The sequence below is a fragment of the Manacus vitellinus genome, unplaced genomic scaffold (genome assembly GCF_001715985.3).
Source record: "Manacus vitellinus isolate BGI_N305 unplaced genomic scaffold, ASM171598v3 scaffold_1_pilon, whole genome shotgun sequence".
NCBI lineage: Eukaryota > Metazoa > Chordata > Aves > Passeriformes > Pipridae > Manacus > Manacus vitellinus.
Window position 1 is genome coordinate 6,104,998 of NW_021939396.1, and position 12,624 is coordinate 6,117,621.

A 12,624-nucleotide genomic window follows, 5' to 3' on the forward strand; every position below is an offset into this window, starting at 1 on the left:
TAACAGTGAAGCTGCTGACAGCAGGCCAGGGCATCTGAATTGTGTTGGGACTCTTGATTCTCAGGGTAGGATGCACATGGAAAACAACAGCATGAAATCAAGGTATACCAGAGGGATGATGCTGGAGATGCTGAGGTACAGCTGTGATGGCTGATCTTAGTGCCCTGGGGTCAAGAAAAGCTCAGTCAAGAGACTGAGTTTGACAGGGCAATACTCCCTCAGTACCATATCCAGTGACCTGGTTTCTGCAACAGATGTCTCTGGCAAGAATATGACCAAGGAAGGAAAGGCTTAGATAACTGGGAGAATTTGGAAGAGCTGGAGTGCAGAACAGTCCCAGAAGGGAAAGGTTAAGCTTCCAAAACAGACTGGGGAAAGTCACACAAGGTTCTCCTCCTAAACTGCAGATTTGGTTTCTGCAGTGGACTCAGGAGTGGGGCAGAAGAACAAAAGGTAGAGGAGAAGGTGATAGTCCCTCTAAGGAAGGCAGAGATAAGAATCCATGAACAAAGGATGGATTGGGGTGAGACAAAGACCAGAGGAGGGAGGAGATGCTTGAAATAAAATGTTTGATCTACTTGAAGGGATATGGGGGAGGCCTGCAGTGCCCACCTTCAGAACTGTGTGGACTTTGTTTGCCTGCTACGAACAGGCCGTGATGCACCTGACCTACCCAGGGGACTGAGAAACAGGACATCCCATGAAAAGTTCAGACATGCAGTCCAAGAGGAAAAAAACAAAGAATCTGAATGGATTCAATTCAGTTCTGGTAGCTCACTGAGAAGGGGGGGTCACAGACCATGCAGGGTTTTTCTGTTTACAAAAAAAAACATATATAACCAGAGATTTGTGGAGAGAAGGGGCATCGGAAGTTTCACTCCTCCTGCTGTATTTTAATGTGGCACTCAATGGCTTGTAATGGAAAAGATCTATTATTTCTCCAGTAACAATAAAGTAAGGTTAAAACAAACTGAAACATAAATTTTGCAAACAAACAACCCCATATAAACACAGCTGTTCAATGAACTCATAGGACTGGCTGCTAGCTGAGGACTGCCCCCTAATGTTGTCATCTTATGGAAATGTCCTTTACAATGTCTTTTATTAATGAAACACCATTTCCCTGTAGGACAATGGAGAAAAAAATTGTTGGTTTAGAGATTAGGCTAAACTTAACTTAAATGTACTCTGATGCTAGGAGATGTTTTTGGCTTGTTTTCCTACGGAGTCAGTCATTTGCTGCATCATCAAATAGCTGATGTTTACTAAGGCTTTCAGAAACCTTGGGTTTGGGGGAAAAGCCTGTTGTGGTTAGACAAAGTTGCTTGGAAGACAGAGATGGGAAATAGCTCATAATTATTTTTTTCTGAACAAAATCAGCCTGAATGTGCCGCATCTGGAACAAATAGATACTGCTCACAGGAATCCAAAATTTTTGGTGCTTCTCAGAGCCTCTGGGAAATCAAAATCCAAAATGGAATGGATCTCTTCTGTGTTTCTAGTGCTTTTAATCTCATAGAAAAATGGGACTCTCCCTTCCTCCAAGGCTTTTTGTATTACCCCATACATAAAATTCACCTTTCATACTATTTCAGAGTGTAGATGGTTTGTATAGACATCCAGGCACATGCTTTCCTACATGGATCCTAGAAATGCAGCATCACAGCAAACAACTCATAAAGTTAAAAGTTGGCTTTTGCCTCAATGGATAAAATTTATATCCATTTCAGTCTCTTGTTTTAGGATTAACTGGTGTTAATCCTAAAACTCCTTGCCTCCATGGCGCCTAGTGGCAGTAAATCCACCCAGCAAGGAACTCTGGTGTGCTGAGCCCAGTGCAGAGCTTTAAAACAACAGAAAGGTGGATTTCTCATCACTATCCACAACATTCATTGCTTTCCAGGCTTCTTCAAGCCCTTCTTCATTTTTCCCCTGGTGGCACCAGCCTTTATCTTTTATCCTGGTGCTACTAGTGATTCTCACCCAAGCCTTCTCTGTTCCTCTTGACAGCAAAGTCCCCACCTGGCAACACATCCCATCATGGTCCATGCAGGATATGGTGGGCACAGGGAGTTGAGCTTTGAGGTCAAACTATGGAGCAGCTGCCTTGCAAGAAGGCACTGAGTGATGGCACTTGCTCATGACTCGGGCTCTTGTTTTCCCTGTGGCAGCTGGCTCTGACTCACCTTTCCTGAGTCACTCTTCCTGACACTGTCATACCTACCTGACAGTATTAAATCCCCCATTGTCACTTTACCAAAGGCTTCCACTGTCATTTGCCCGGGACAGAGCAATTTTCTTTGGGGGGCTATTTTTCATTCTTCCTCCTCTTATTGCTGCCTGACAGGAAATCATCTCCTGTTGTTCTGCTCCAAAATGTCACCTGTATGTGGAACAGCAGTCCCAATTTCCCTCCCTTCTTCCCACACCCTGTTGTTTTACCTGACTTTGAAACGGCAGACCAGCAGACAGTATAGAATCTAGGTACTAGAACTGATGAGAATCTGACATTACCGTGCCTACATGCTATTTCTAACAGGTGTCTTTTTTAAATTCAACATTTTTAAATTATATTTAGATATAAATACAATATATATATTATTGAATATATATATGCGCTGAATATTGGCATCTGATCTGAGAAGAGAAAGAAGAAGTTTCTAGGCAGATCCCCACATTTTGAATTAATAAGTATAAAAAAAGGAGAAAGAAAGACTGAGGTGATAACTAGGTATATAGGAATGATATTTTTTATTTAAGTCCTCTGCCTGTTACAGCTTAAAGACAAGTGCCTTTATGCAGATGTGAGGTCTGCTGCTGTTTCCGAACGGATAAGGCTACGTGTTCTAAATTGCTGCAGGAAACAGAAGCACAAATAGCACTGTCTCCTGTATCTGGACAGATTCCCTTTTTATTGTCACCTGCCTGACAGCCAGGCTGTTGCTGCTTACTAAAACCTGTCTGTAACTGAAATCCCCAGGGTAATAAGCTCCCTGTGAAACAGGTTCCTAAGTGGAAAAATCTGCACATCTCCAGATTAAATCAATAACAATTAAGAATTCTTTGAAATCTAATTGGAAAAGCAGCTATTTTGATCAGAACCATGATGTTATCTGGAAATTGTATTTTGTTTATCTACAGCAGAAGAAGGTTTTCTTCTTTGTGGGATTGGTTTGCCAGCTTCAGACACATCCTTTGATCTCTGAGATGATACAGTGAACTGAAACATGGGGGCAATCAGAGGGATTATCACGGGATGGGGAAATCATTTGATCTATTTTTAAAAGTATTTTTTTATGAATAACTTTGGGGGTTGGTTATCATTAAGAAAGGGAGAGACGGCTCTCCCGTCTTTAGCAGTGTTATATTTCTCTGAAGATGATTGATTCATGTAGTTAATAATACTTAGCATTTATATAGTGCTTCCTAACTTCAAAGCACTCTACAAATACTGCTCACTAATACCGCACACAAAACTTCTGCGGTATTACTTTCCGGGAGGGATGAGGCTATTTGATGTCACTCATATTCCTGTGGACGGTCTTCTGTTCAGGGCCCTCTTTAGTTGACTCGGGTTAACTGGGACAGAAAATCCCAGTGAGATAAGGAGAAGGACTAAAGTCCTAGTCAAGAATGCAGTGAGACTCTTTCAAGCACATGATCTGAAAACTCTCCTGCTCATCTTTAGAAGTTCTTCTGCACCTTGTAAGGACTATCTTACTAAGTTAACTGAGTTTCTAGTGTCTATTGTAAGGAAAGAACTGTTGTTTGAAGACCTCTAGCAATAGCAATGCTCACCAAAAAAAAAGAAAGCACAGAACATAAGAACACAAGCACAGCAGACATACTGTGCTTTGTGTGAGAGTATCTAATGTTTAAAACAAAGCATAATCCAAGCTTTAGAGAGAACTTGAAACTCTAATGCTTAATGAGGCCCTTTTTTCCCCCTTGAACCTAGTTTTCTTATGGTACATGTTCATGCCAACAAATAGCAGATGGTGATGGCAGATACATACTAAACCAGCTAAAACTGTGTTCCTTGCGGGAGTATCTATCATGCTGATTGGGCTGAACAGGCTGTACTGGCAGCAATGTCTGGTCTATGCCAGGAAGGAAATATCAAAACCTTTCTAGAGATCTCCCTGGATGCTATTTCAAGGGGGTCACTCTACAAACAAAGGTAGATTTGCTGTAGTGGCTCCCGGGAGCTGCTCAGGGTGGGAATGCTGCTGTGTTAGCCATGTGTCGGCTCCGAGGGAGGGAGTGGCTTGGAGCAAGGAGTGGCAGGATCAGGGATGGAAAGGAGGCACCCCGGGTGCATGGTGTTCCCCTGCTCTAGCAGGTCTCCTTCCTCATTGCAGGAGTTGAAAGCAGCTTTCAACCCTGACAGCTGCAGAGCCAGTCAGACCCAGTGCTTCTACCTGGGCTTACTTTTGCTCCTTTCCAGAGAGATTTCCTAAAAGATTTCTGAGTCTTCAGGTCTTTGGCTTCTGTCTGGCTCATTGCAGGCAGCTGCGACAAAATTTCTTGCAGCACAGAAATTTGTTTACCAGGAACTGGCATAAGACCCATTTTGGAAAGGGCACTAAGTCTGTCATGGGTAAGAAAGAATTAAGGGAATCTTACATGTCCAAAGAGCTCATCAAGGATCATGGATGCCCTGGCCTCCAGGAGATCATACCATCTGTGCTATCATACTAAAGAGGGACCTTTGAGCGGTTTTCAGACACTAATAATTATCATCCCATTCCCCCAAAACTTCAAGTGGCACAGACCTTATCCTTTCCAATCATTTTCCTTCTCCAAATACTTTGGCACAAGATTACAGGGAAGGATTATCCTACAGGAAGAGCAGGTGGCCTGAAAGTCACAAGTCCTGAGCTCTGAACCGATCTGTCGCTGGTTTGTGGTGTGATCTCAGGCCAGTGTTGGGGCACGCTGGACACCACATCTCCCACTGGCTCTGGAGGAAGCATTGTCTGTTTGGTGCGTTGGAACCAAAACCCCTGACCGTCTGGACTCTGATGTCTGCAATGAAAAGATGAGATTTCTCACAGCCACCTCCACGGGCTGTTGTGCCACTTTGCTGACATTCATATGGCACTGTCAGATGTACACACTGTGAAAGAATCTACAATAACCGCACTATGTTCCTCCCAGTGCTGGTGTAGCACAAAGCCTTGGCTTTGAGGAATTGCCCAGATTTTTCTCTACAATCCTCCAGGCACCTCAGCAAGCTGATCTCTCATATTTCTCCAGGCACGCTGGCTGGTGATTTGCATCGCCTTTTTGTGATACTCACTTTCCCCTATTCATGTTGCTGACTGATGAGCTGATTTGAAGTTACCTCTTTCTTGTAGGTTCAGCCTCTTGTTCAGTTGCTTTGCACTCTTATCTGATTGCTGAAGTGGAAACTGGGCTTTGCTCTTAGGCAGAAGCAAAGCCACAAAGCAGACCAAACTCTGGCATGCATGTCCAAGCTTTGAAAAATGCAAGTGTGTTGGGCTCTAGTAGAAGAGAAAGCAGACCCTGTGTCTGCAGGGAGCTCAGCCAGATCCAGCATTTTTCATAGATGCCCCATGTCTTCATCAGTATGCAGATCCATCTGCGCTGCTGAGATATCTGCATAGTACAGGCAAGGAGTGGGGGAATACATTTATAAATAGGATCACTTCATCTTTCCCTTTCCTGCTGTCCCCACTCTCCTATATTCCCTGCTGATGGAGGTACTTCACTGCTGAGAGCTGCCAGTTTCACCCCACCTTCATCCCTGCTCTCATGTCACCAAACACTTTCTTTTTTGCATTGTAGATGAAGAAGCAGGGGATGAGATGAAGGGGTGGATGGGGAAGGAAGGATAGAATCCAGTGGCTGTTAGGACTCTTAAAGTAACTTTTATGATTCAATTAACAATAACAGGTACTAGAACTGGTGAGAATCTGACATTACTGTGCCTACATGCTATTTGTAACAGGTGTCTTTTTTTAAATTCAGCAGCTAAATAATAGCATCTTCTTAGAAAGGGTGCACACTACCAACCTACCTGCGTAGCACAGCAGCCTGCACCAAAATACTTCAGAACACCAAGTACAGCTCACTCTTCCTGCTCACTGTGCTAGAAGGTTGTTAAATGTTGTATGGTCACAGAGAAATTAAACACTGCTCCTACTCATGCTTACTCACACGAGAAGTTGTTGAAGCTGGAGTCACACTGAATGCAGCACTCATGTTAGTACATCACAGTAACAGTTGCTTGGAAGAAAAACAGCAAGAAAGTGTATGAGACATGGCTCTTTTGCAATTGGGTTGAAGTTTTTCTCCTGGCATCTCACTGTGATTCTCTGGAAGTCAGAATAATTCCAGAATCCCAATTTTCTTTTCCTGTGCCCCAACAGATGAAAAACCTCTAGTGAAATTGTCCCATGCACACATTCCTGGCTCTACTGTGGTTTGCCTGCATGGCCTATGTGTGTGTTTTATTCTTTCCCCAAGCTCACACTACCCTTTGATGAGCTGATTTGTTCTCATTTGTCTGATTGCAGATGTAGAAACTTTGCTTTTCCCTCTGGCAGCAGAGAACGAACCCCAGACTCCCTGGGAGAGACCAGCATCCTTCAGAAAGTTTAAAAAGTCATGTTTTCCACCCTAAAATTTGTCTTTTCTTATTAAGAAAGTGATAGAGGAGGTTTTGGAAATTCCATCATCTGGCACTGAGGATGTAAATGTTCACAGATAATGTAGCAATGTTTTCAAAATGTTACTTTTGAAAAAAAGATGAAAAATATACTGAAGTAATTTACCCTCTAGACAGATAACTCACAGACTTATCAGAAGCCAAAAACCATAGCAAACACTTAGGGCAGTTCTACTATTTCCCTTGGAAAATAGATGCCCTTGCAACTGTTAAGAGATGCCTCTTGAAACACATAATTCAAAGTGTGTATACATCAACCATCACAGATATGAAAGCAAGGGAGAAAAGCAAGTGTTACACAGACACAGACGTGGAGAAACTCCATGGATTGGTAGCACAGTGCTAAGCAAAGTGACAACTCAGTGGAAGATCTGACTGGAAGATCTGTCCCTGATTCATGTCATAATTCAATGGGAAAAACCCACTTCAGAAGGGTTTTGAGAACAGCATTGTGTAAGATGAGACTTCCTTCTTTGGAAGACAGTCCATCTTCCAGGACACTTACAAATGTCTAGTGGAACAGAACTTTTTTTCCCAACCACAATCTCCCAAAATGCCCGTGAAGAAACTGTTCACACTGCCAAACAGCTGCTAACCTCAGCAAGGAGTCTGGGACAGCAGGATGAGCCTGCATTAGATAGGGATAAAGTGTATTCCCAAAGTGATTCCCCCAGCAGAGAGGGACACAGATTGTCCCTCACAGACAATCTAACCCAAATGTAATGCTGCAGAACAATGTTTTCTAACCAGCAAGGCACTTCTTATTTAGACAAAGCTCAGTTGAAATGCTGACCTCAAGATGGCCTTGCAACACATTCCAGGATTTAGAATGCCCAAAGCTGTTCTGGATGGAGTTACATGGGGAAGCCAAATGTGTAGTCTGGTTTCCAGCCCAGGAAAGAGAGAGCAGACCCATAATATGTGATAAGGGAGAAGCAAATGCACACATGAAGGGGCAATAAGATGGGAGGGAGAAAAAATCTGAGAGAAGAGGATGGGACAGGCAAGCAATCAAGCAATCACTAGAATAGGAGATAATGGCAAAGATGCAATACTGAAGGTCTCAGAGGAGAAACTAACAAAAGAGAACCCCCTGGTTTGCTGTCCTATTGCACTATTTGGTAATGCTTTGCATTAAAAAGTGTTTGTGGGCATATGAAGTACCAGAAAATAAAGGCTTCAGGTGTTCAGATATTCAAACTTGGACCTCTGCAGTGCAGAATTACAGTGGTTTTCCCAGTTGACAATTAGCTGTGGAACAGCAACTCATTCCATCAGTGCATTTGGTATGCTGGGGGTTCTGCCCATGCACTTTCTCAAGCATCAAACTCCAGCACAAACATGAGACATACCCTGACTCTATTCCTGTGAAGCAAAGCAGCAAAGATACAAAGATGCAGTTGATAACAGGCTGTCAGGTCTAAGCAGAAATTAAGGACTTGCTGACACACTGCTTTAAGTCTACCAGTACATTTTCTGGTTGGTAGCCAGATCTCACAACTTTGTAGTTGTCACTGTAAGATAGACCCTACAGATCAATCACCTTGCTTGGTAATGTCATGTCAGATTGGGATGACAGTGGATTTCATCAGAACCTGGCGTGGGTGCTTTTTTCACTTACTTCACATATGGAAAATCTCATGTATTTTTGCCAGAATTTCATGGGCATGAACTGCAGAAAGGATGAGGAGGAGTAGAAGGGGAGAGGTGTGACAGCAGTGTCAGCCTGCCCCATATCTGACATTTGAAAAAAAAGGATTTTCGTTTTTTCATTTCTCATTCTATGCTTTGACTTGACCAAAAGAAGAAAGGAAAATGATTTAAAAAAAAAAGGTGTTGTTTTTTTTTTTAATTGCAGTATATTAAAAAAGGAAAGTCTGAACTAAGATATTTTGTTCTCAAGAAGTATTTAATTTCTTGCAGAACTTTTCGTTCATTGAGGTTATCAATATGTTTGTGGGTTTCATTCTGACTTGGAACAAACCTGGATTTCAAAACCATATTCCTTCCTGTAATAGAGTTCTCATGGTCCCTTCTGCAGTGCCAAACCAATGTGGGTTTGGGAGGATCACACTGCCAAGAGCACAGTCGCTGACTCCACTTTTATGTCTTGGTCTCACTTTCTGCGTCAGAATGTTAATTTTGATACTTGTGTAATCCATAAATATTTCATGGTCTGAACTAAGGATTTGTGTGTACAGATGTGACATTTCTCTTATGCCAAAAAAAAAAAAACAGGTAAGACAGACGGTGTCAAAACTAAGGGTAACTTGGCAATCCTGAGGTAAGCAGGGAAAGAAAGCAGAGGCACATTAAACTCCAGGAAAGTGAATGAGCAGAGTTTAAGGCCCAAGTAATGGGAGAAGCAAGCAGGCAGTCAAGAGGAATAACCTTGGCCGATGAACAACAGGATGTGTGATGTTCTTTCATGTGGAACAAAAGGCAAACATGAGACTTTACCCGTGTTCTTTCTGCCTGAAAAACATTGCTGATTGCACACAGCAGAGGTGAAGTTAGAAGTCAAACACAAGCCCTCAGTCTTCTCTTTTACAACCACAATCAGACAACAGACAGAAGAGGGTAAAAAATGCAAATGTAGAGTCTTGCTAGAGGGAATCTAAATACAAAAAAGGGACTACAGGCACTTAGCCACTTTCATGTCCTCTTGGGTGTTTGGAAAGGAATTGCCAGAGGGAGAAATTAAAGTCTGTGAATTACTGAGTCTGTGTGTTGATGCAGAGTACCCCAGTACCTCCTCTCTTTCTTCTGTTTGTTTTTTTTTTTTAATTTTTGGAAGGGGGGGCATTGTTTGAAGTCAATCCCTGAGTAAAACTGGATATAAGCAAATCAAGAGATTGTAGGTGATAAATGGTTAGGAGAAACTCTCCAGAAAAGTGATAGGCTACAACACTGCAAGTCTTTCAGAGCCCTTCTTGACTGGTGGGAAGCAGTCAGCTGCCCACAGAGACACTCACAACACAATAGTACACTAGCTAGAATAACCAACAGGCCAAACTGGGTGTAGGAGGGATCTTGGTTCCAATTTTCACCTCCCTGTTTACATCACTGGATTGAGATCTATCTCTAAACTCAGTTTCCAGCTGGTGTCATTACTTGGTTACTCTGCACTGCTCTCTAATTCTCTGATTTTGCTCAGAAACTTTATCTGAGGATCTGCTCCATTCAAGCATCTAAGTTCTGGGGGGGGGAAAGACATTTCTGTTGAATTTTAATTTCTGAATGGAAAGCTAAAAATAATTCCAAACTAACTGTAATCAGAGCACAAGTATAAATCACACATGATTCACAGCACCAGCATCCAGTGGGAGTTTCCTGGGAGGGATTGCTTCCCCAGGGTCCAGGTTTCAATGTGACACTGATGTGTTGGCTTCTCTCCCACTTCTGTAGAGCATGAGTAAGATTCCAGCCCCAAGACTACAAATTCTCTTGGGATGCTGACATCTGCAATCAAACTGAATTGTTTAAAATGGTTCCATTAGTCCCCATAGGAGTTCATTTGTTCTGATCTAAGGGGAGGTGAGATACCTTTCCCTGTTTTGTCTAATATAAGAAAATAATAATAAATTAATAATAATAATAGTAATAATAATAAAACTTTCGCTTCTCTTTCCCCTTAAATCCGCTACATGCTTTGAGCTGTTATGGACTTGAGAATTCTCTGCTAACACAGGCCTAGGAACATCTTTGTATCTGTACAGTTATCCAGAGATTTCTTTCCCTCCACATTTCACTATGTGTCTGGGGTATTGTTCTACTTTCTCAGTTACCAATGACTAATTTAAATCGTCCCAATTTTCAGTTCCCTCCTGGTAGCCTCCTGCACTGCTCCCAGAGGAATTGCCCAAGACACTTCTCCTCCTTTCCTTCTCCCACTCTGTCTCCCCACTCCATATCTAATAATTTATGTAAATGAATTCATCAGTATCAAAATGATGTTGGAGGGAGAAGGGAAGTCTGACTGATCATGCAAAATATATGGACAGCTCTGGGAAAACACTGTTTTTCTTTAAATCTCTATACCCTGCAATGCACATCCTGAAAACTGCCTTAATCAAGACTGTTCACATCAGCCAGTAATACTTAAGCAATCTTAAGGTAATGATTTTCAGGTGAACTGCATTTTCCAGGCAGTAATCATAAGTCAATTCCCACAGCTCAAGCCTAGCAAACCATTTCTAATCCTTAAACCTAAAATGATCTCCGCTTGTAAAAGCCACTCATTTAAATGGACACATTCCTTAAAATGACATCTTCCACAAGTGCCTCACATGTTCGATGTAGTAGTATGAAAACAAAGATTGTTTGCTGGTGAATCTTTGGCATTTGACAACCTTAAAGCTGTGTAATTGCCAGAAAAGGGTTTTGCTGAGGGACCTGGGAGGCCACAATCCCTTTTCCCCACTGGCATCACTGCTATGACTAAGAATTTGTTCATTCAATTACACAGTGGTTCATCTATTTCACTGTCTCCTCTGACACTTTTAAGTTGTTCTGTATTCAGATTTTATGCTGCAGATACATCAGACTTGATGAATGCAGACAGGAATTTTATTTCATTATCTTAAACCATTCAAATTGCACATGCACAATAAATATTGACAGGGAGGTGAAATGAACACTTCACTGTATCTCACAGCAGGAGTTACAAATGATAGAAGGGAGTGTATAAGGTAGGTGGGACAAGATAACAGAGAGCCTTGTGTCTTTGACTGGTGCGCTAAGTGGAGACTGATACTGCTAAACCCCCTAAGAAACATGCCCTATATATAAGCCATCCTCTCCCTAGATCCATCTCCTAGATCCTCTGGGGGTGGAGGTATCTTTTATGTTTCTGCACTCATTAGCAATACCAAGAGACCAGTAAGTAATTGCATAAATTCTCTTGATCATAAACTGGTACTGTTTAGCTTTAATTGGTACTGGAAAATAAAAATAGGATTATAAGATAATTCACCCTAGAAAAGACCTCAGTAGCTCTGTAACCCAACTTCCTACTCAAAGCAGGGTCAGCCATGGAATCAGGGTTGGTTCTTTGGGGCTTTATTCAGTTAAGCCTTAAAAACTCCAAGGATGGAGAGTGTACAACCTCTCTGGACAACTTCTGCTTCCAGAAGATCACCTAGTCTTGCATCTGGTACAGCTGTAGAAATTCTTTTTTCTTTGCAGCCCCCAGAAAGTACAAAAGTAGTCACATAACCTTTCCTAGTGGAGGACCTCAAGCAAGTTGCAGTCTACAAACTGGTGTTGTCTTCCACTGCTGTGTCTCCGAAAGCTGAGCTACTACAAACCCCGGGCAGCCCACACTCCCTGATGTGTGCAGGACCTGCCCTACAGGTCCTGCTGTAACATTGCAGACACACTCGGCTCAGTCTTGCTGCCTGTTTCATAGTCAGGAGAACTGACATGTAGAGAAGTTTGTGATGTGTATCTTGGCAGAGTAAAGTCACTAAAAAAAGATGGGAATTTCCTTTCGCTGCCCTCAGTGCCATTCTCTACATTGCCTCTCTGGCCATCTAAGCATAGTTCAGCCCTAGTCTGCTCCTAACAGAGGGGACATAAGCCATATGGGATCCACAGTCAATTCCTTAGCTGCCACTTGCTTGTATTGCCTTATCTTTCCTACTGTGGCTATTAAAATTCGCAGTAAATTCATACATCTTGTTCCTGATTTTGATGTTGTTCCTTACAAGGCCATTATTCCCTGCTCTTCAAAGCTTTTCTTCACTGTGTTGTAGGCTGGTGCGAATCAGACTAACTCCAAGAAGCTGCCAGGGGCAGCATCAGGGTTTGCATTTTTATGTACAGTTCTGAAATCTGGCAATTAAGATGCCAATAGACAAAGTCCTGCCTCTGGCAGCCCCCTCTGCCCTTCACAGCAAGACATCTGAACTGCTCATCCATTAGGTTCC